Below are 21,917 nucleotides of genomic sequence, written 5' to 3' on the forward strand. Positions count from 1 at the left end.
GCATAACCGTGGATATGGAAGGCCAACCGTATTAAGAAATGTGAGAAAACAGGATACCATAATCAGAAGGAGACAACCTAAGGAAAGTCAGAGAGATGCCAAAGAAAGGTTATCTTGTCCTGATTCCTATTGATTCCATTTTTAATAATGAATCACAGTAATATACACAAAGACCATTCACACACACGTACATAGTCTATCAGTCTAACACAGAATCATTTTCTTTCGTTGTTCCAGAGCGGTTTTGAAACAGGCTTTTCCCAGTTCATAGCCCATGTGCAGGGTCACCATCGACGCTTCCCAGGATTTGGGAGATGCTGGTTTTCTTCTGCAGATTCCCATTCTTTTTCTGAACATCCTGTCTGGTAGTCCCAGACTGGGCATAGGGCAAGGCTTTCAATGAACATCAAGGAATTTCAAGATCTTCTTAGTAAATACAGGTTACAGTCAATTCAAACAAGCTCTTATTTACAGGAGTATTTTCTTGTTTAAGGATGCAGTAAGTATCTACAAAGAAGGCATGTAGAATAAAGCAAGGAAGAGTAGAACAACTCGAAAGAGCAAAGCAGAGGTGCAGAAGGTGACTGGGGGTCGGGCGGGGTCAATTGGAAGATTAAATAAATATTCTAGCTGGCCTTGGCTCATGCCTGTAATGGCAGCACTTTGGGAGGCTGAGGCAGGAAGATCATCTGCAGTTGGGAGTTGGAGACCAGCCTGGCCAGCACTGTGAAACTCCACCTCTACTAAAAGTACAAAAATTAGCTGAGCATGGTGGCGAGTGCCTGTAATCCCAGCTACTCAGGAGGCTGAGGCAGGAGAATCTCTTGAACCTGGGAGGTGGAGTTTGCAGTGAGCCAAGATTGTGCCGTTGCACTCCAGCCTAAGCAAGAAGAATGAAAGTCTATCTCAAAAATAAAAATAAATTACATAAACATTCTGCTACTGCAGGAGTGCTTGTTAAGATGAGCCACTGGCTTTCACACTATGCCTTCTCTCCTTTTTTAAATTTTCCTGTGTCTACGTATTAACAGCCAATTGTGCTTTCAACTGAATCTCCCAACATGAATATCAATCATTAATATGCTACACCTCACTCTATAACCAAGTCAACCGGGGTAAAAAACGTTAATTGACTGCCAGTAGTATAAAGATCAGAGTTATGGTTAAAACCCAAGATCTGTAAACAATGGCTGTGACAACTAGCTAAAGGACATTCGTTACACACCTGCACTACATTAGGGCTGTCAGGTGCCTCACCTGACAAGTACAGTCACACCTGTACCCAGGAATTAATTCATGTCCAATTAATCGGGTATTATTTTTCAGTGCCAGAATTAGTAGGTCTATAAGACTGAATGTGTGATGCCTACAGATCTCTCTTACCAGAATAGTACTTTTATCATTGATATGTGAAGTATAAATAAAAATGTCTTGGTTGGCACTGGTTTATTGATTTCGGATGATTCCAGCTCCTTCGGAGGTCATTTCCTGAGTAATCCCAACTGGAAACAGTAATTTGCCATTTACTTGTCACCACAGTTTGGACTGTAATGACCTACTTGGGATGAAAGAGTAGGTCTTTCCATTTCTGTTCAATACCTGGATTCCTTTCAACAATAATAGATACACACCTTCATTACTCTTTCCCGACTGGCCAGCATCGAAGGTGGCAAACATCCTAGCTGTCAGTGGTACAGACAAGATTCTCTTCCTTCCCAGATGAGCTAAGCCCTGTAAACCTAATGCCATTTCCTCGCCTGGTTCTTAGATCTGTCTTGGAAGTTGGCTGTAAATGTGCCCTTCTAAAAATACAGAATTATGAACGTTTTGACTTTGTGTCATTGATCCATAAAGAAAGTGGTGGAAATTTCAGGTTAGTATGTACATGAATAAATATTTTGAAATAATTTGAACAGCATTCTTCCCACTGTCACATTCTTAGGGAATTTAACAAAGAATCGTGAAGGTATTGCAGTCATTGAATGCAGACTTGCGGTTTGTTTTCAATAGTAAAAGATAACTAGATTAAAATTGGAATGTATTAGCATATCATCAAGAAATAACCAGAAAAACGGACAACCAGCAGCCTTCAGGGCTGTTCTGCCTATGGAGCAGCCATTCTTTATTCCTTTACTTTCTTAATAAACTTGCTTTCACTTTAAAAATGAATTGGAATTTATAACTCAAACAGTATTTCTGAGTCTTAGCATGTGATGAGAGTACACCACATTCAACTGCTTAGAAGTGACATAAAGGGAAGAAGAGAGGGTTAACTATTCAAACTGAGAGGTTTGTTGTTGTTTGCGTGCATGTGTTTTCAAAAATAAATCTAAAGACTACAAGCCAACATTTGAGGAGGTCTCCATTTGTCTCGAAACATTACCATTTTCTGCCCTGAGAACACATGCATAATTTATGGAAGTGCTGAAATGTCCAGATGTTTCTTACTGTCCCTTATAGCTGACGTTCTTAATGTACAGGATCTGATCAGGAATTCGTACCAAACATAATCTCACACAAGAACAGACCATACATGTACCAAAAATAAATAAATAAGCATTAATATTCACTGTAGACTCACCTACAAACTAAGCACAGGTAGTTCGATATTAATTTGTTTATTTTGTTTATTATACTTAATTAAACTGCCCTAATTTTCCTGTAAGCTAAATCAGACTGTTATATGTAGGCCAACCTCTTACCTGCTAATCACTTGTCGACATACATTCAGACACACATAGCTGTGTTTTTGAAAAGGAATCTGGGAAGCTTCAAGACATTTCAGGAGAGAAAAGTTTTCTTGATTTTTCTGTACAGCCAAGAATAATTTTAAGACAACTTGCAAGCCACAGAATTCCAGTAGTATATTTTATGTTATCAGAAACTGATACTTACATCATAGTTCATTAAACTGGTTGCATAGTTTACACACAGGTAAACCATCTCACCTCAAGACTGCAAAAATGTCTGCACTGTAAGTAGAAGAACTTTAAAAAACAAACAAACAAACAAACAACAAAAAAAAAAACGGTGAGCACATGAGTGCCTCTTGAGTTAAGAATGCCAAAATATTGACATAAACATTCCAAAGCTGATGGGGTCTCTATCGCTCTTTACTTTCCGAAACCACTTTGTCTCCCGAAGCTCTTGTCAAATGCCCCTCCCCACGTAAGCTCCCCTCTAAGGAGTTACAGAGTTATTCTAGGACTTTGGTCATCCCTGAGAGCCAGAGAGGGAATTTTCATATTTCATCCACACTAACTCCTTCCTTCTCTTTCAGAAGAATGATGAACAAAGCGTGGTTTCCCCTTGAATTGAAATGTGCCCTCTATATACAAGCTGTGAGTCCTCCGGCAGGATGCAGGATCTTTCTCAGCCACAGTTTCCTTTTCTGTAAAACAAAGATGATATCTGCCTCACAGGGTGATAGTGGTGACTGAGCTAGGTAGGGTCTGCCCAAGGCCTAACACATCCTGGGGTCTCTCTCCCGGCCCCTTTCCTACCTAATTCCCCTCCTCCCAGCCTCACCAGGCTCTTGGCACATTCCGGCAGCTCTGCCGTTTTTCAGTTCCTAACTGTTCCTCAGCCTGCATCCTCTTTCCTCTGTTTTCATTTCTCCTCTTCGTCACTCTTATTTATTCTTCCTAGGCTCTTTTAAGTAAACCTTTAAGACTGAAGTATAACATAAATGCAGAAAAGATCACAAATTGCAAGTGCCCAGAGAATTTTGGGGAACACACATCTGTGCAGCCAGAATTCGGCTGAAGAAGGCAACAACTGCCAGCACCCCAGAAGCCTCCCTTGTCTGCAGAGCCTACACACCCAGAGGAAATCTCCATTCTGATTGATCTCGCTGTAGATTAAATTTGCCTGGACTATATGACACCTACTCTTTACAGACTAGCTTCATTCATTCACCATTGTATTTGCGAAAGTCTCTCTTGTTATTTGCTAATTTTACTGCTACATATCAGGGGTTAGCAAATGCTTTCTTAAAGAGCCATGTAGTAAATATTTTGCCTTTTGGGTCGTAGGAATCTCTCTGGCAGTGCAGTACAAAAAGCAGCCACAGACAATACTTAAGGAAACGAATCTTGCTATGCCCTAATGAAAATGCATTTATGGACACTAAAATTTGACTTTTATATAACCTTCACATGGCATAAAATCTTCTTCTATTTCTTTCAAAAATTTTACATCTAAAATGTAAGAACCTTTTTTAGTTTGCAGGCTGTAAGAAGCAGGCAATGGGCCAGATTCGACCTGCAGCATGGAGTTTGCAGACTCATGCTGTGTAGTATTCTTTTGCACAAATATAACATCGTTCATCTATGCATTCTACTCTTCACGAATGTTTTCTTTCAAGTTTGGATTTTAAAAAAGATTTCTATTAAAGCCTATACATATAAAAAACAGTGGCAGCATAATCCCACATCTAAAAGGAAATGAAAGCCATTCATTTTTAAGGAAAATTGGCTATTTAAGGAAAAATTTTATTTTTTAATCAACATCTAATATTTTGAAAGATACATATATTTATAAACCTCCTTTGGAAAATCCACAAAATTGCTTATCACTTCATTTTCCCATAATAAAATCTGCTTAATCTGCTTCATCTCAAGCATGAGTATTTCCCTCAAAAGCAGAGGAGGAAACACTAATTCATTTTTGTTTCAATTTTGGACATTACATAACATTGTTCTCTGTCGTGTGGCTATTGCATCTGTGTGGATTTTCAAATGTTTTACCAGCACAGTGAGCTTGGATAGAGTAAGGTGGGGTCTTGTCACCCTCTAGTTTTAATAATGTCTATTACAAAGGCAATTTAAAAATTTAGGATTCCTATAAAGATAGTTTTTGGTTTTTTTTTATAAGCTACTTCCCCTTGAACTCCAGTAACTGATAAGGAGGTAAGACAGGAGATTGTGGAGGAAAGAATGTCTATGCAAACACATCCCTGGCACCATGAAGCATGTTGTTGATCTTGACCAACGTTGCTCTAATTAGGGACACACTGCAAATACTTCTGCAACTTTAGAAAAGGATGTGAGGTGGTATGTGATGTCGTGCTAAGTGAGTAAGAGAGGACCTGCTCTACAAGAGTCCAGAGGTGGGAGACATGGGCACAGCTGAGACTGTGGGATGGAATGGACCCATGAGTGTCAGGGAGAAGGCCAGAACTGAGCTCTGCTTTTGCGAATGGACACAGTGGGGAGGTGCCTTGTGGATGAAAGGTCATCTTGAACAGGGGCAATGATGTGAGCCAAAGAACAGGGTGTGAGCACAAAACAAAGTGGACTTCCTTGTCAGAGGAAAATGCCATGGTGAGACCTAGATAGAAGCTGAAGGCAGACTGCAGTCAGAGTTTGGTAGGTTAGGATAACTGAAGAGTAAAGGATTGATAACAGCAATATTTTGGGGGAATAATTGACCCCAAAGCCATACTAAGATGGAAAAACAAAACAAAACTGAAGGCAAATCTCTCAGTCCAAAAGCCAAGAAAATAAATACCAGATATGAAGTGATAAGATATGACAGCTATGAAAATAGAAATACACAGATGTGAGAAATATGGCAGTTCATGGAGAGGAGGAATCAAATATTCAACTCCACGTTGTTAAACGTGTATGAGTTGGAAAGTGTTACTGTCATTGCCAGAAATAGGGAAATCTGGGGCGGGAGCTAATTTTAGTAGAAAAGGGAGTTTGGTTTTAACTGTATTAAACTGAAGCATGGATCCACAATGGTTCCACATTAGATAACAGCTTTGATTTTCCAAAGGAAATGTTATCGTCTAAGGCAAGGGGAGGCAAGCTGCAGTCCACAGGCCAATCCTGCTGGCTCAATGTTTTTACAAATAAAGTTTTATTGGAACACACCTTGTCTGTTCATGAAGATGTGGCCTCTGGCTACTTTTTCACTATAACAGCAGTACTGAGTGTGACAGAAGTCACTATAGCCCACAGGTCTAATATGTTTACTATCTGACCCTTTACAGAAAAGACTGCAGATCCTTACTTGAAAGTTATAGAGGGCTGAAATCAGCAGGAAAGATTTGTGGTTTTTGACGAATGTTCTCAGATATATCCCTCCAAGACAAGACTTCCTGAGATGAAGTATGTGGGACACCACAGCACAGAAGACTGAATGGTCCTACCATGGCGTGAGTTTCACAACATGGCAGAAATCCTGGGATGAAACATCTCAACCTGGTATGCCGCAGGCATCTACAATCATGCAAGAAGAGAAAAGAATCAGAGACCAAGAGAAGGCCTCACCAACGTGTGTCCTGGGAGTGCTATTTCCAGAGGGTGATATTCAGAATGTACACAGGTCCTCTCTTCTCCACGCAGGGTTCCTGGAGAATTCCGTGGCTGAAGACAAGGGCTGGCGGACTCTCGTAGGTGTGTTAGTGCTTGGTGAAGTTGTACAGATGGCTAAAAGAAGCATTAGAGGGTAACTTTGGGTGGTCTTTTGCCAGAGACACATGAGACAGGAGTGTGTGCCTGAAGAAGGGCTTATCTCCGGGGGCTGTGAATGATCAAGGATGCAGCAAACACAGCACTCAGATAAAACCTTGGAAAACACCCTGAGTGTCACTTCTTCTCCTAATCAGTTTATGTCAAAAGTCCTCTTCTCTCCTCCTCTCCCTTTCCCCAAGTGCCACTTAGCCTTCCTGCTTAGCTTGCCTACACTTCTGCAGGGAGGGTTTCTCTGTCCCCAGATGAACTTAGGCCTTTCTAGCATAATAATAACTAACACTTAGAGACGACTTACTGTGTCTGGATGCGTTCTGGGAATTTCATATGAATTCACTTAGTAAAGCTTTCCAATAATGCTGTGAAATGTTTACTGATAGTATGACCTTTCAGCAGATGAGCAGACTGAGGCACAGTGAAGTTAGGCGATTCATCCGTAGTCACAGATCTAGGAAGGAGTACAGCCATGTCCAGAACTCTCTGCATTTGCCTTTCATACTTGTATAACGCCTGTGTTTGCTGCTAGACCTTAAACCCCCTGAGAGTAAAGACTGCATCAGCTCTAGTCCTCATTGATCCCTGAGCACCTAGAACATTGCCTGGCACAAAGCCACTGCTCAGTGTAAGGCAGAAGGATGTGTAGAGGGAACTGATAATACCTTGACACACTTAGGTAAGGAAAACCAAACCAAACAAAATAAACGAGTGGACCCCTATGTCTATTGGCCAATACTCAATGCATAATTCAAAATGCAAATTTGAGATTACAATTTAGGGTGGCAAATGCAATTCTACAAATTACATTGAGCTTTGGCCTGGTGAGATTTATGACTAGAAAATGGTGGCAGAAAACTTTGCACTGTTAAAAATGAAACAGGTTTCCCAACTGTCATGTTGAATTGTGTCCTCCCAAAAGAAATGTTGAAATCTTAAAACTCCCAGCACCTGTGAATGTGACCTTATTGGAAAAAAGATATTTGCAGATGTAGTTGGGTTAGGAAGAGGGCATTGGAATGAGTCTGAACCCAACAGGACTGGTGTCCTTATAGGTAGGAGAGCGGGAGATGATAGAAAAGGGCAACGCATGGGAGGGCAGAGGCAGAATTCCCAGGAACTGGGGAAGCAAGGTAGGACTCTAATCAGTCTCAGAGGGGAATGGCCCCCTGGCACTCTGATCTGGGGCTCCTGGTCCCCAGAACCCAGTTCATGGTACTTAGTTATGTCAGCCCTAGGAGATGCAAGCACCAAGGGAGAAGATGTAGCTGTGCTTTTGGAAAACTCACAAGCTGGAGCAAGTTGGTCAGGACCTCAGTGAAAATCAATGGTTGTATTAACATGGAAGAGAGTGGACCACAAATCACTCACTGGAGGAAGAAGAAGGGAGAGTTTGATGCCGTGATCCTGGTTTACCTGTAAGGCACACAGAGGCACGATGGAGGAGTGACTGGAGAGCACCTCTCCACCTGCCAGGCTGAACAGAGCATTTGGCCAGTTACCAGCTAATCACACTGGTTTGGAAAAAGCATTGATGTCTGCTAGTTGATAAAGGGGAAGAAATAGGTCCTTTGGTGGCAGCAACCAAAAAGCAAAGGCTTTCCATAGTCATACATGCAACTGGGCATCCATCAGGGCTGTTGGAAAGTTTCCAGGGACAGGGAGGCAGATCCCATGCAATGAGGCTGGGCAAGAAGCCTTCCCAACAAGGTTCTCATGCAAATGGAGAAGAGTGGGAAGTGCCCGAAGACAGGAGACTGGCTGCCAGCAGCTCCATGGTCCCAGGCTGCTTGCAGTTCATGTACGTAATTTTAAAAGATAGACATACCCCTCAAGCTGAGTACGAGAGAAAAAGACAGGACTCTGAAAATACTACCACAGGGCTAAAGTTCCGAAGTGCTGGAGTTACAAAAGGATAAAGGACAACACAAAGGACTTTTTAGCCAAAGAAGAACTAGAAAGGTGAAACAAAAGGCAGGAAAGAGTGTGGGCTCTGGAGCTGGCCTTATTTGTGTTTGGATCTTGGCTCCGTCCTTTACTTCCTGGTGAAGCTGGGTGGCTTGCGAGCCTGCATACGCCTCAACTTGACTGTGGTTTTCATTTGTAAAATGCTGATGATCCGTGGGCCTACCTCAGAGGCTTGACATGAATGAAATTTATTTGGTGGAGTGCGTGGTCTGTAGTAAGAATTCAACAAATATTTGCTCCTGTCATGATTATTAACAAAAATAATTAAGAGTGTAGTCTAAGAGCATTTAAGGAAGAGAAGCATACATTTAAAAAGTAAGCTATAAAATATTTTAACAGTGTGATCACACACACACACACACACACACACACACTTTAAAAAGAAATACACCAAAATGTAATTTTAAAACACTTGGCTGGTAGGTAAAAATAAACTGGAACACAATCAGAGGACAACAATCACATTTCATGAGGAGCAGCTGAAAATGAGTCTATTTACATGGAGAAAAGTAGACATGGAGGAATTTTCAAGGGGTTGTTCTGGTTTTGTAGGGTTGCGGTGGCTACATCTAGAGTCAGTGAGTGGAAGTTATATGGGGTAAATTTCAGATCAATGAGGTCAGTATCAGTTGATGCTTATCTGAGCTTTTGGAAGGAAGAATACCTCATTAAATGAGTTCTGGCTATGCCCTGGGCCCTGCACTAAATGAGTTACATGCATTCTCTTATTTAAAAGTTCTCTCACCATAGAATACTATGCAGCCATAAAAAAGGATGAGTTTATGTCCTTTGCAGGGACATGGATAAAGCTGGAAACTATCATTCTCAGCAAACTAACACAAGAACAAAAAACCAAACACTGTGTGTTCTCACTCATAAGTGGGAGTTGAACAGTGAGAACACATGGACACGGGGAGGGGAATATCACACACTGGGGGGTGAGGGCTAGAGGAGGAATAGCATTAGGAGAAATACGTAAGGTAGATGATGGGTTGACGGGTGCAGCAAACCACATGGCACGTGTATATGTATGTAGCAAACCTGCACATTCTGCACCCGTACCCCAGAACTTAAAGTATAACAAAAATAAATAAATAAAGGTTGTCTCCAACAGGAAGAGTCCGAGAGAACTGGAGACCTCGCAAAGGAATGGCGTATGGAGAACTTAAGCATGCAGTGGTGACAAATCACAGCACCTACAATATCTTTTTGAAACTCGTGGGCTTTGGCCTCCATGTTCTAGCCTCAGCAGGACAGAAGGGTGGCAAGAGCAGTACCTGGAGGAGGGTCAAGAGACTGGGCTTGCGGTAGAGGCCAAGCAAGAGCGTGACCTCGTGGGGACCACGCCTGGGTGTGTGTGCCCGCTGGAGAGCCCGTCCCGACGGCAGGGCTGTAACATAAAGCAGCGGCTGCTCCCTTTCGGAAAGCTCACCTAGAGCTCCTTCAGGCCTGTATTCGTAAGAGGGAAAAAAGGAAGGGACTATGGGTTCTGGAATTTAAAGAAACAAAAAAGATTATTCTGAAACATAAAGAAAGACTTTAGAGGACGTGTGGGTTGATATTTTATGTCTTTCTGTTTCTTTATTTCTTTTGCTTTCCAGGCTGCCACCATATATCTTGCCCTCACATCCAAAAGCTCCAGAGATGATATGTTTTGTTGTTTGCTTCTTATTGTCTGCAGAATTTGAGGCATGGGCCACAGTACTAGGGATGAAAACGACGTCGGGAGACACAGCCAGAGCAGTTCCTTCTCGCCTCTTCCTAGCGGCAAGGCTGGGAAACCATTTTTCAAGCATTTCTATTGGCCGGGACAGCTTGAAAGCACAGTCGTTACCTGGGCCCGTTTCTCTCCCATTTTCATGGTAATTTCTGTAAGTCACTGAGGAAGCCCACATTCTGGTTGGTCCACAGATTTCCTTATTGCAATCATCTACTTGCCTGCACTATAGACTTCATTCTCCTTCCTCCTTTGTACCAAGAGAGGTGCTAAAAACCCTATCATTATCACAACTGGCTCTAAGCTGAGGAAGACAATTGTTTTCTTATGCAACTTGCAAAGTGATCCTCAATATAATTTCTAAAGTTAAACTTCAGAAATGTTTTGTGCTGCAGCAAAATTAGTGGAAAATATTTGCATAATCTTCCAAGAAGACATGGGTCTTGGGATGGCCACATGCATCTGGCTATATACATTCCTGCACATCTGTGGGGAGGAAGAGTTTCTTTTTTAAAAAACATAGAGTCATACATTTATTCTTAGGCCACATAACGATGTGTTTTGTTTTTATTTTCTCAAAATGGGTGTGACAGTCTTTCTGACTACTGATTGTCATGGCTAATTGCTCTTTCGTTTGCATGAGAAGAGAAAATATAAGAAAGAAACCATGATGGCCCATTACAGTGGCTTCTGGGAACGAATGTGTATAAAATAATCTACTGAATGGAGCACAGAATGAAAACAACACATAAGAATTCAAAGGGTGCATTTTAATGATGGGTGCATATATATTACCAACTTGGGGGTGCAGGCATGGCACCTGCAACTCTAGCTTCACTCAAAGTGTTAAATGAAAACCTCTCAAAAATTAAAAGCCAGCTGTCTTATGACTGATATTTAATTTTGAAAGATGTGATTTTCCTCTGTATTTCCTGTGCTCTTTTACAATCCTGTTTATCAAATGTATAGAACACTTTTGTTTATGATAGCTTATGATTAATCATTTACCAAGGACACAAGTCCTTTGTACCTATTATTGTCAAGCAATTGTTTGGACTGTGTTTGACCCTTTGTACCAGAGTGATCTGTGTTGGAGCCTTTAGAAAACAATCTATCAGGCTGAATGTGCTCATGCCACTTACTGAAATAACATGGCTCTCTTGCTGTTACAGAGCAACATCCTGTTACATGGGAGAGACCAATATTGCAATTTCAGTCACAATATCAAATCCATTGTTATGCCAGGATAAATAGATTCATACCCAGTGAGTTTTAAATATTCTAGAGTGAAATTTTTAAAAACATTTTAAGAGAGGCATGACCATTTTATGACTAGAGTTACATGAATAGTATGCCTCTTTGCAAAAAAAAAAAAAAAGAAAAAGAAAACAAGAGCAATCTAGCATCAGATCTGTACTCTGCTTTGTGAGACAAAGTCCTTCCCAAGCACACCTCAAGGGAGTATATCCATATATCTGATTACTTAGTGACCAGAGAATCTCAGCTACCAAAACAACAGCACAGGTCAAAAGGAAGAACAGTATGAGTTACGGCTCTTTGTTTAATCATTCACTATTTGGACACCTCTTAGATGAGTAACTGCCTCAATGTTAGTCTCTTCTCATTCACTCATTCAGTCAACAAACATTCACTGTAAGTTTGCTATGCGTGAAGTACCTTGCAAAAATCAATCCTGGTGGCTGATGACCTCCAAGAATTCATAATCTGGCACTGGGCATAAACATGCCCACATTTAACTTCAAAAAAAGTTGTGAACGTGCATGCCACATGTCTGATGCAGACGATAAATGTCAGGAGCTTAGAGCAAGGATAGATACTTTTAGTGTTCAGAAGTCGCTGTACAGAAATAAGTAGATTTTAGATTAAGGAATGGCTAGTGAGATTTTTAGGGGAAGAAAATGCCAAGAGGAAATGGAGGCAGTAACATCAGACGGTCAAGAATTAATTTAGAGAGTTTGGCTAGACAGGAGAGTTCATGAAGAGGATTAGTTGGAGATTGAATTGAGAATGAAGTTGAAGGTCTCTCATTTTATTATGAGGTATGATGAGCTGTCAAAGGATGAAGAGGGCATGCTACTTTATGAAGCAAAACTGGAATACCTGATTAAACGAAAGGAGTAAGGGTTAACAGACTGTGTAATATTTTTCCACATGTGAAACAATGTGGTATTGACCAACATTGTAACATTTTTACACTTGAACTTAAGAATTTCCCTATGAGAAATCTGATGTTCTCACTTTTTATCTGATCTTAGAGTGTGCAAATCTGCATAATTTAATCAATAAGAAAGTCTCAAAACCTTTAAAACTCAGTTAATCTGACTTGCCATTTCTACCCTCTCAGGTGCTGAGCACTGACTTCATGAAGTCGATGGAGGCAACGGGAAGTATGAATCCAGTCTCTGTGTGCTGGTTATTTCAGAGAAAGTCCAGTGACAATGACCTTCATGTTCTTTAAATCAGCAAATTGTCAGATGCAAATAACTATCAGCCAAGTCAAAACAATGAAATGAATGAAGCCTGGTGATTTTTGCATTTTTGCTAAAAGCATATTCAAAAATGGACAGTGACCTCAAACATCAAAGGAATCTCAATCAATAAAGAGTATAATATTCAGTAACATCATTCCACTCAGCTCCCTTTACCCTCTGCAAACAATATACATTCCCAAAGTGTTATCCTATTGGGGGAAAATATGCACACACACACACACACACACACACACACACACACACACACATATATACATAGGCACATGTATATGGAATATTGGTTTAACTGAGCTTATAAGAGAAAACCAACTATTATGGACTGAAGAAATTCCCTGTGCTGTCTCAATACTTTTTTATTCCTGTAAAGGTATTTTATAGTCACATGAGGTAACTAAGAACTAGGTTTTACTCCAAAGTAATTACTTTTCAGGAAGCACTGCCCTCATTTTTGGTTCAGAGGACTATTACATGGTGTCATGTCTTATTGTTAAAAGTTCTTAACATCAATGATTAGGTAACAAAAGAATCCTTTGGGATGCATTCTGTACATAAACCAAACCACAAATATTTTTAGATATTTTATATGATAAAAATGCTTCAAAATTTCAATGCTTATATTGGAAATGAAAGAAGAAGTGAACTTTAGGAGGTCAGCTCTGAAATCCACATTTATATATTCCACATTGATCCATTCACATATATGTAACTTCAGACATTTGTTCACGAAACACGTACCCAGCGTCGACTGCATTCCAGAATGGGCTGTCCTTTAAAATTGCTTTAACTCAAAGAAAAAGATGTTTATTTTACTGCTGGTTGAAGGTGCCCCTCAAAAAGGCACAGCTATAAGGTGATAACCCATTTAATCCTCCCTTAACTAGTAATAGCCTATACCCAAGAAAACACAAAGACAAATACGAATTGTTCCCTCAGGTAACTTGCTCAGCCTGTCTCAAATCCAACCAGAGTCTTGTATTATGTAACTCCATAAGCTTCTGTATTTATCATCACTGGAATGTGTTTAAATAAGACCATCTGTGACAGTATTGCAAAAACTATTATCATTCTGATTCATTTATGGATGATTCTCTTCAGATATTTGAAAACAGAAAGTTTCAACACGTGAAAAAATCACTTCTTATTGCTCGGTTGTCTTTGTTTACCTTAAAAATTGGTTTTATTTCATCTAAGGGCCAAACACATCTCAAAATAGCTAGTTAGATTATGATCATTTACGGGAATTAAGATGAAGTTTTGAATTATCTAAAGAGCTTAAAAAGATTTTTTATAACAGTTTTATTGAAACATAATTCACCTATCATAAAATGCATTCTTTATAGGGTATAATTCAGTGATTTTTAGTTTATTCACAGAATTGTAAAACCACTAACACTATTTTTCATTATCCCGAAATAAAGCACGTTATCAGTCCCTCCCCACTATCCGCAAAGCTCTTGGCCTCCAGTACTGAACTCTCTGTGTCTATGGATTTACCTATTATGGACATTTCCTATAAATAGAATTATACAGTATGTGGCCTATTAATACTGCTTCTTTCACTTAGCATAGTGTTTTCGAGGTTCATCCATGTTGGAGCATGGATCAGAACCTCATTTTTTCTATAAAATGTCAAATAATATTCCGTTGCACAGATATACCGCATTTTGTTTATCCACCCATCTGTTGATGAATGTTTGCCTTGTTTCCAATTTAGCCATTCCGGATAAAGCTGATAAGAATATTTGTGTGCAAGTTTTTGTGCAGACCTAAGTTTTCAATTCTCTTGGGTCTATACCTAGGAGTAGAATTACTGGGTCATATATTAACCCTATGCTTGACATTTCAAGGAACCGTCAAGCTGTTTTCCAAGGTGGCTGCCCTAGTTTACATTCCTACCAGCAAAGTATGAGGGTCCCAATTTCCCCACATCCTCACCAACACTTGTTTCTGAAAGATTTCTATACTAGCACATGAACAAAGTGTCTTAACTTCTAAGAATATAATAAATTCATTTCAAATAATATAATAAAAGCACACTATACCAATCTTATTTATGGAGAGACAAAATAGTATCATTTTTCATCCTGACAGCTTCTCAAGTCCCTGCACTAGGAGTCTGGGAAGAGAAACTCTTGCAGCCATTGTGTGTTCTCACTGTGGCACAGTAATTCTTAAATTTTCCCCGATGCAGGAAGGAACATCATCTGGGGGATTTCAATGAACATCTCTCCTGCAGATAAAGAATGCAGTGTGCAGGCTGTGAGCAATCAAGTGACATGAGTTCCCTAGGGCTGCCAGGCTGAGGAGTTTTTGTTTCCCATCTCATAGAGGCTATTTATGCATTCTGACTGGAATTTTGATTCTTCTTATGATTACTATATATCTTTTACGAAGCCTATGCTCAGTCATCTGATAAATTTTGTAGGGTTAATGATGAAATAGTTGCCTTAGACATAGTCTTTAGGCAAAATTAAGATGCACAGCATGCTTTAAGATGATGGCCAGGAACAACCAACTCCATGAGCCTTCAGGAATTCATGATTTGAATATCATGTTCAAGGTAGGCACATTTTTAAGGTTAGGACAATTATTAATGATTCACAAATACCTGAAATTCTATCAAAAGTCTATGATACAGTGTGCTTTGGGGAAAGAATTCAGCCTTACCCATTCTAGAGCTAGCATACCTGAACAACTACAGAATGTACCTAATTTTAGACACAAGCATGTGTGTGAATGCATGTGGCATCTTATGAGATTACGTTGAGTTCTAGGTAAGTTATGTTGGCATGTATACATCACACACTACTATCTGAAGCTGTTAAATCACACGCACATACTCATGTTTTTGGACTGCACCATCCATAATTCTTACTCCCCACCCGCTGTTGTCATGAAGTGCTCAGTAGGTCCTGACATGGTTAGTCCCTCAAAATGTACTCTAGGTATTGAGTCAATGTCATGGACTGTTGCTGATGGATTTTCTTGATGAACAGAGTAAGAAGCAAATAGAAGGAGGTTTTATTCTGTGTCCAGGAACCTCTAGTCTGTTCTGCTTTTAACACGAGGACTTCGTTGCTATTCTCTGCTTCCAAGATCTTTACAGTACATGGCCCAGCTTCTCACAGTACTGGCCAAGATTTTTCCAGTAGATGCAATGTAACTAGCAATACAGTTTCTTACTTGCTAAGGGTACTATAGATCACCACTTGTTTGGTTGTGAGATCACAATAATCACCAGGTGGCCTCAAGTACACTGTTAGAATTTGGGGAGTGCTCAGACATGGCTTCAGCTTGTCAAGACCACCTTCTAGATAAAAATCAAACCAAGAAAATCCATGTGTCACTGTTCTGTGAAGGCTCGAGGTGGAATCACATGCCCTACTCCCTCTTTGAGATTTCCAGCACAGTGTCTTCACCTCCTTCAGTGCCCCCGTTTACATGTCTGTCTCTCTCTTTTGAAGGTAAGCTGGAGAGCACGTATTGGGTCTTGATCCTCTTTATATCCCGAGGGCTTCCCGTGCAGTAAGTAAATGATAAGTGTATCACTGTGGGTCATCCCCATCCCCTAAGTTCCTTGCAAAAGAAAAACTCTGTTTATGCTTTCACTGCAATGCATCATCAACTTTGTTAGTTTCTATGCAGATATTAATAGTATGCCCTTCATAAGGTTATTTAGAGGGATAAACTGTGTGTATGTGTGTGTGCGTGTCTGTGTGTGTGTGTGTGTGTGTGTGTAAACTGCCTGGCACTTAATGAATATTAATCATTCCTTTTAGTTTAAGAAAATAATCTATGTAGATTAATGATGATTCTACTAAATTTGTCAGATAGAGCTCCCTAATACTACATAAAAAGTGTTAAAAATTCAAACATATTTGCCTTGCACATAAGCTCAAATGACTTTAATTTAAGCTGAACAGTTAGCTTATAAAAATAAATTATTAATTTAGTTAGCAATCAAAGTTCAAACAAATCTGCGATCACGAAGACTCTAATCATTTTTTGTTGTTGTTGTTATTCCTAGCTACAGACATTAGCAATTTCAAGAAAAGAAGGTTTGCTCTGGGAGATTCTACATGTGACCTGTTTATATGTAATTATATTATCTATTATTCAAGTATTTGTCTTGGGCTGTTTAAATTATAAGCTTCTCAACTGTTTGCCTTAAGTGAGATGTGCATGCTAGAGGCTCTCAATAAATATTAATTGAATGAATAATTGAAAAAAAAAAAGCCCTGGCTGTATTTTTACTGAAATCCAAGCCTTTGCTAAGCTTTAACCTTCTTGATCTTACAATCACTTACAATTTACAAAGGAAAAAGTATGATCAGTGGTGAATCGCTTTTCATTTTAAATTCCACTTTAAATTTTCTTCCTAGCACAAACATTGCAGATTTTATATGATTTATGTATTTAACTGTCAACTAAATCTTAAAAAAAAAAAAATGATCTTAGCAAATCCCTGAGTTTTCCTTTTCAGGAATCTCTAATTCTGTCTGTTCATGTAAACTGGTTTGATTTGAACCATCTTCCCTCCACCTGACTCAGGGGACTGGTGGGTATGGATGTGGAGGCAGGTGATGCTCCATTCCAGGGAGATCCATCTTAGTGCAGATTTCTTTTTGAAGAACTGGCTCAAAAGTAGTCAGTAGAAAAATGGGTTCATTCTCACTTTTCATTCCCAAACTACCAACATTCAGCATTGAACTCTGTAGCATAAGACTTAAATCACAGGTGGAGCTATAAAGAGAGAACACAGAGGCTTGACCAGGGCAAAGCCATACACCTGCTTCTGCCACCCAGGGTCACCTCAGGGGCAAAATCTACACCTGTGAACCCCACTCAAGGGCCATTTCCTACTTGACAGAAACTCTGTTTCTCTATCTGGCTGGTGATCATGATGTGATCACAGATCAAGACCTCCACTTACATAAGAACAAATCTACATGCAGACGGGTCTTATTTTAAAAAATAAATAAATTCAAAACTTCAAAAATGAAAACATTTCTCTAGCCAGTTTTATATTTGATAAGAGTAGTGGTCACGTTTGGCATAATGATAATAATTATGATGTGGGAAGATTCAAAACAAGTGTGTTTCGTTTATTTTCCTCTCAAATTGAAGAAAATCTAGGAAAAGGTGGCTAGTTGCTGAATCCCACAAATAAAGAGAGAAAAGAGATTTTCTTCTGGAGACAAAGAAAAGTGATCTTTTTTATTTGCATACTTTGAAAACAACTTGAAAGTGGAAATGCTTTTCATGCTTTTAACAGGTCCAGGCCCAAAGTAAACGATTCTAATGAAATAGAACAGGGTTGTAGATAAACACCACGTTTTGTGGGTGAAGCATTCAGGAAGAAAGCTTAATGTATCATTTTGCTACAGGTTCTCCGCAGCCGGCAGCCCTCTGCATCTCCATCCCTGCACCACCTCTGCACACTATTTATGTATTTTCATTTGCATGAACCTACTCTAAGGTTTTGCCCGGTTGATTTTTCAAGTTAATGATAGGGCACTTGGGGAAAGATTAATGTCAGGAATGCAGAGGTTCAGCAAATCGTTGAAGAGTTTCACCATACAATTAATCTCTCTTTCCCACATTACAAAAGTGCAAGGGATGAAGGCAGGGAAGTGATCATGATGCTGCTATCATGGGTCTCTAAGAGCCGGGGGAGTCAGCTGTAAAGATGACGGGAAGACGGCTTGCTGCTCGCAGAAGGATTTATAAATCATCCCCTGTTCCCTGCGCCATCCATTCTTGCCAAGTGATTGTGGTGCCCCTGTGCTGTTTCCCATTCAGCTGTCACAACTGGGTGAGAATCCTCTAGGGAGGGCTGTGGAGAGCAGAGACACCCTCTCCGTTAAGACGACCACCAAGCCCTCCACTCAACGGATGTCCCTGATACCATCTCTTTATTTCCAGCTTTCTCGTCATTCAGCTGCAGACAATCTATTTCTGCAATGTGTTCTGTGAATCAAGTACCTCTGCCCTCCAAGGCAATATTTTGTCAGAGACAAGGGTGATATTCAAAAGAATTAACTGGTATGGTCCAGAAATGGATCTATGAGAAAGGGACACAGGTTTCAGCTAAATCCTTCTGAACCCCTTAGTTACTGGGTCTTGAGGTTCTGGGGAGCCTAGAGAGGAACAGGGATGCTGAGATTGCAAAAGTGGGGAGAGCTCCAGGTACTTGGGGGCCGTGCTAAAAGTGCTTGAATACTGCATGAGCCTTGGAGATAGCAAAATCTGTTATTTGTCCTCTCTGCTTCTCTTTCCAGCTTCTCAACTGAGCACGCCCAGGTCCAGGCCTTGAGGCATCTCAGTAAAATGTTAACCCAGATACGTCCCCTCTCTTGGAATAGGCTTGACAGAGACTGTTCATGGAGTCCTCTTTCCCCCAGCCCAGGGAACTTGGACCTCACGTTCTCACTGGGTGACCTGAGCAAGGAAGCCAGTGCTCTTTCAATTCACAGAACCTTTCTATTCCCAGCTGTGTCCAGCCAGCATCCTCCCTGCTTCAGATGTGCCACGGGCTGTGAGCTGGCAGCTTGGAGACATGCCTTGGGATTATCAAGCCCAAATATGGCTTTGCTTTTTGAAAGGAGAACAGCAACAACATTTTTTTTTCCCTCTAACTTCAGATACATAGTAATTCTGGAAGAAAAGTGTCATGTTAAGGGCTAAGCCACCTTGTTCTCAGGATGGCCAGGAGCTGAGTGGAGGTGAGTCCCTGGGGAAGGTATTGCCACACCAGCCTTCTCAAGAGGAGGAGCAGGTCACAGCTGGCAGGGCAGGAGAAGCAGGAGACCTAGACCCCGAGAAGTGGGGAGAGGTCCTGGGAGAAGAAACTTAAAAAAAGCTGGAGCTTGCTCTTAAAAATGGAGCTTCTCCTGGAAACCATCATTCTCAGCAAACTAACACAGGAACAGAAAACCAAACACCACATATTCTCACTCATTACTGGGGGTTGAACAGTGAGAACACATGGATACAGAGAGGGGACATCACACAGCAGAGCCTGTCAGGGGTGGGGTGCTAGGGGAGGGATAGCATTAGGAGAATATCTAATGTAGACAACAGGTTGATGAGTGCACAAACCACCATGGCACGTGTATACCTATGTAACAAACGTGCGCATTCTACACATGTATACCTATGTAACAAACGTGCACATTCTACACATGTACCCCAGAACATAAAGTATTATAAAAATAATTAAAAAGAAACATTATCCTTCCAGTCACTTTAGACTCTTCTTAATGAGTTGCTGTGTTGGAGAGTCTGCACCACATTTTGTTATTTGCCATTGTTTGATCCTTGGCCGGTACTAATTATTATGTTCAGCTGCATATTACAGGGAACATTCCCAAATACGCAGAAGCTTAAATGTGAAAAGAAATGGGGGCTTCTCATTGTTTATGACATGCAGATCTGTTATAAACATTTGGGCAGGTGACCTTCAAGCACAATTTGTGAACAGTACATCTCATATGAATTTGAGGACTGCCTCTGTCACTAAGGGTGGACCTTCAAGGTTGTGAGCAGCTGTCACACTTGGCTTCTTTGTCATCCCCTCTGAGATTTTGGTGAGACAAATACCTGACTCTGTCTTAGTCTTTTCGTGCTGCTATGACAAAATACCTGAGGCTGGGTAATTTATCAGTAATAAAAATCTATTTATCACAGTTCTGGAGGCCAGGAAATCTGAGATCAAGGCACCAGCAGATTTGTGACTGGTGAGGACTCGCCTCTGCTTCCAAGATGGTGCCTTGGGGCTTCCCAAAGGATGCAAGGGCAAAGACGGTCCTGAGCCGGCGCCCTCCAGTCCTCATGACTTAATCACTTCCTTAAAAGGCCCCACCTCTTATTCCAGGAATTAAGTTTCAATGTGAATTTTGGTGGGAACAGCATCAGTCAAACCATAGCAGACTCCAACAAACAAGAGCCCTGCTGAACTGTGACTAGCACAGCATGTTATTGCTCTTGTTTGTAACTTTATATATGTGTGAGGATCCTAGTTCTGGGATGAAATCCCGTTGTGAACTCTGCCACCATGTCAGAACCCCAGTGAGCAGGCAGCCCCTTCCAGTGCCCCTCCGCCAGACCACCCAGCTCTGCACAGGTGGGCTGCCTGACACGGTGTGTGGCGTCAGTCAATGTGTGTTTATATCTGTGCCTGCATGTTTAAATCTCAGGCTTGAGAGCTTGGGGGATCCCAGAGAGGGCCTTTCTCTCCATTCTTCTACATGCACAGCCCAGAAAGAAATCAGTTTTGGAAATTCAAAAGCCTCTTTGTTGATGCAAGGAAGAAAATGACGTAACTTCTCTTACTTCACCCCCCCCATCTTTGTGGTATAGAGGTGATTCATTCATCAGTCCACCCTTGGGGTACGGAGTGTGCCTTGTGCAGAAGCCTTGGCCACAACCCAGTCAAAGAAGAGCGGGTCAGACACAGTGTAGCTATGGTCATTATCTTGTCCATAGAAGTACTCCTGGTAGAGTCTCAGGGTGAAGGATCTTCCGTGCCTTTTTACTTTTATTTGCTGCCAAGGCTATAAGTATGTATTGTCACAGTGCAGTAGTCAGAAGCCCCAACCCCACCCATCCCGTGTCTCATAGCTGTATAGACTTGGAAGATGGAAAGCTTTCAACCGATCCTCACAGCAACCCAGAGGACTGGCATTAGCATCCTACAGACGTGGCGCCAAGGTCCCAGGGAGGCGGACACATTGTTTCCAACACTACAGCTTCTAAGCTACCTTTCTCTTGGTTCCCATGACAACTTATGTGGCAAGAAAAAGTGAGAAACTACAGCTGACCCTTCAACAACACATGTTTGAACTGTGCAGGTTCACTCATATGTGAATTTTCTTCCGTGAATGCCACCCCTGAAACAGCAAGACCTCTTCCTGCTCTTCAGCCCACTCACCATGAAGAATTTGAGAACGGAGACCTTTATGATGACCCGCTTCCACTTAATATATTGCAAATATATTTTCTCTTCCTGATGGTTTTCATGGTAACATTTTTTTCTCTGGATTTCTTTATTGTAAGTAAGTATTATATACTGTCACATACAGCATATAATACATGTAACATACAAATACTTGTAAATCAACTCTATGCTATCGGCACGGCTCTGTCAAACAGTAGGGTGCTGGTCACAGTTTTGGGGGAGTCAAAAGTTACACACAGATTTTCTACTGTGTAGAGGTCAGTGCCCCTAACCCCTGCATTGTTCCA

This window comes from Sapajus apella, unplaced genomic scaffold (assembly GCF_009761245.1).
Source record: "Sapajus apella isolate SASKATOON/1434 unplaced genomic scaffold, GSC_monkey_1.0 scaffold60, whole genome shotgun sequence".
NCBI classification, from domain to species: domain Eukaryota; kingdom Metazoa; phylum Chordata; class Mammalia; order Primates; family Cebidae; genus Sapajus; species Sapajus apella.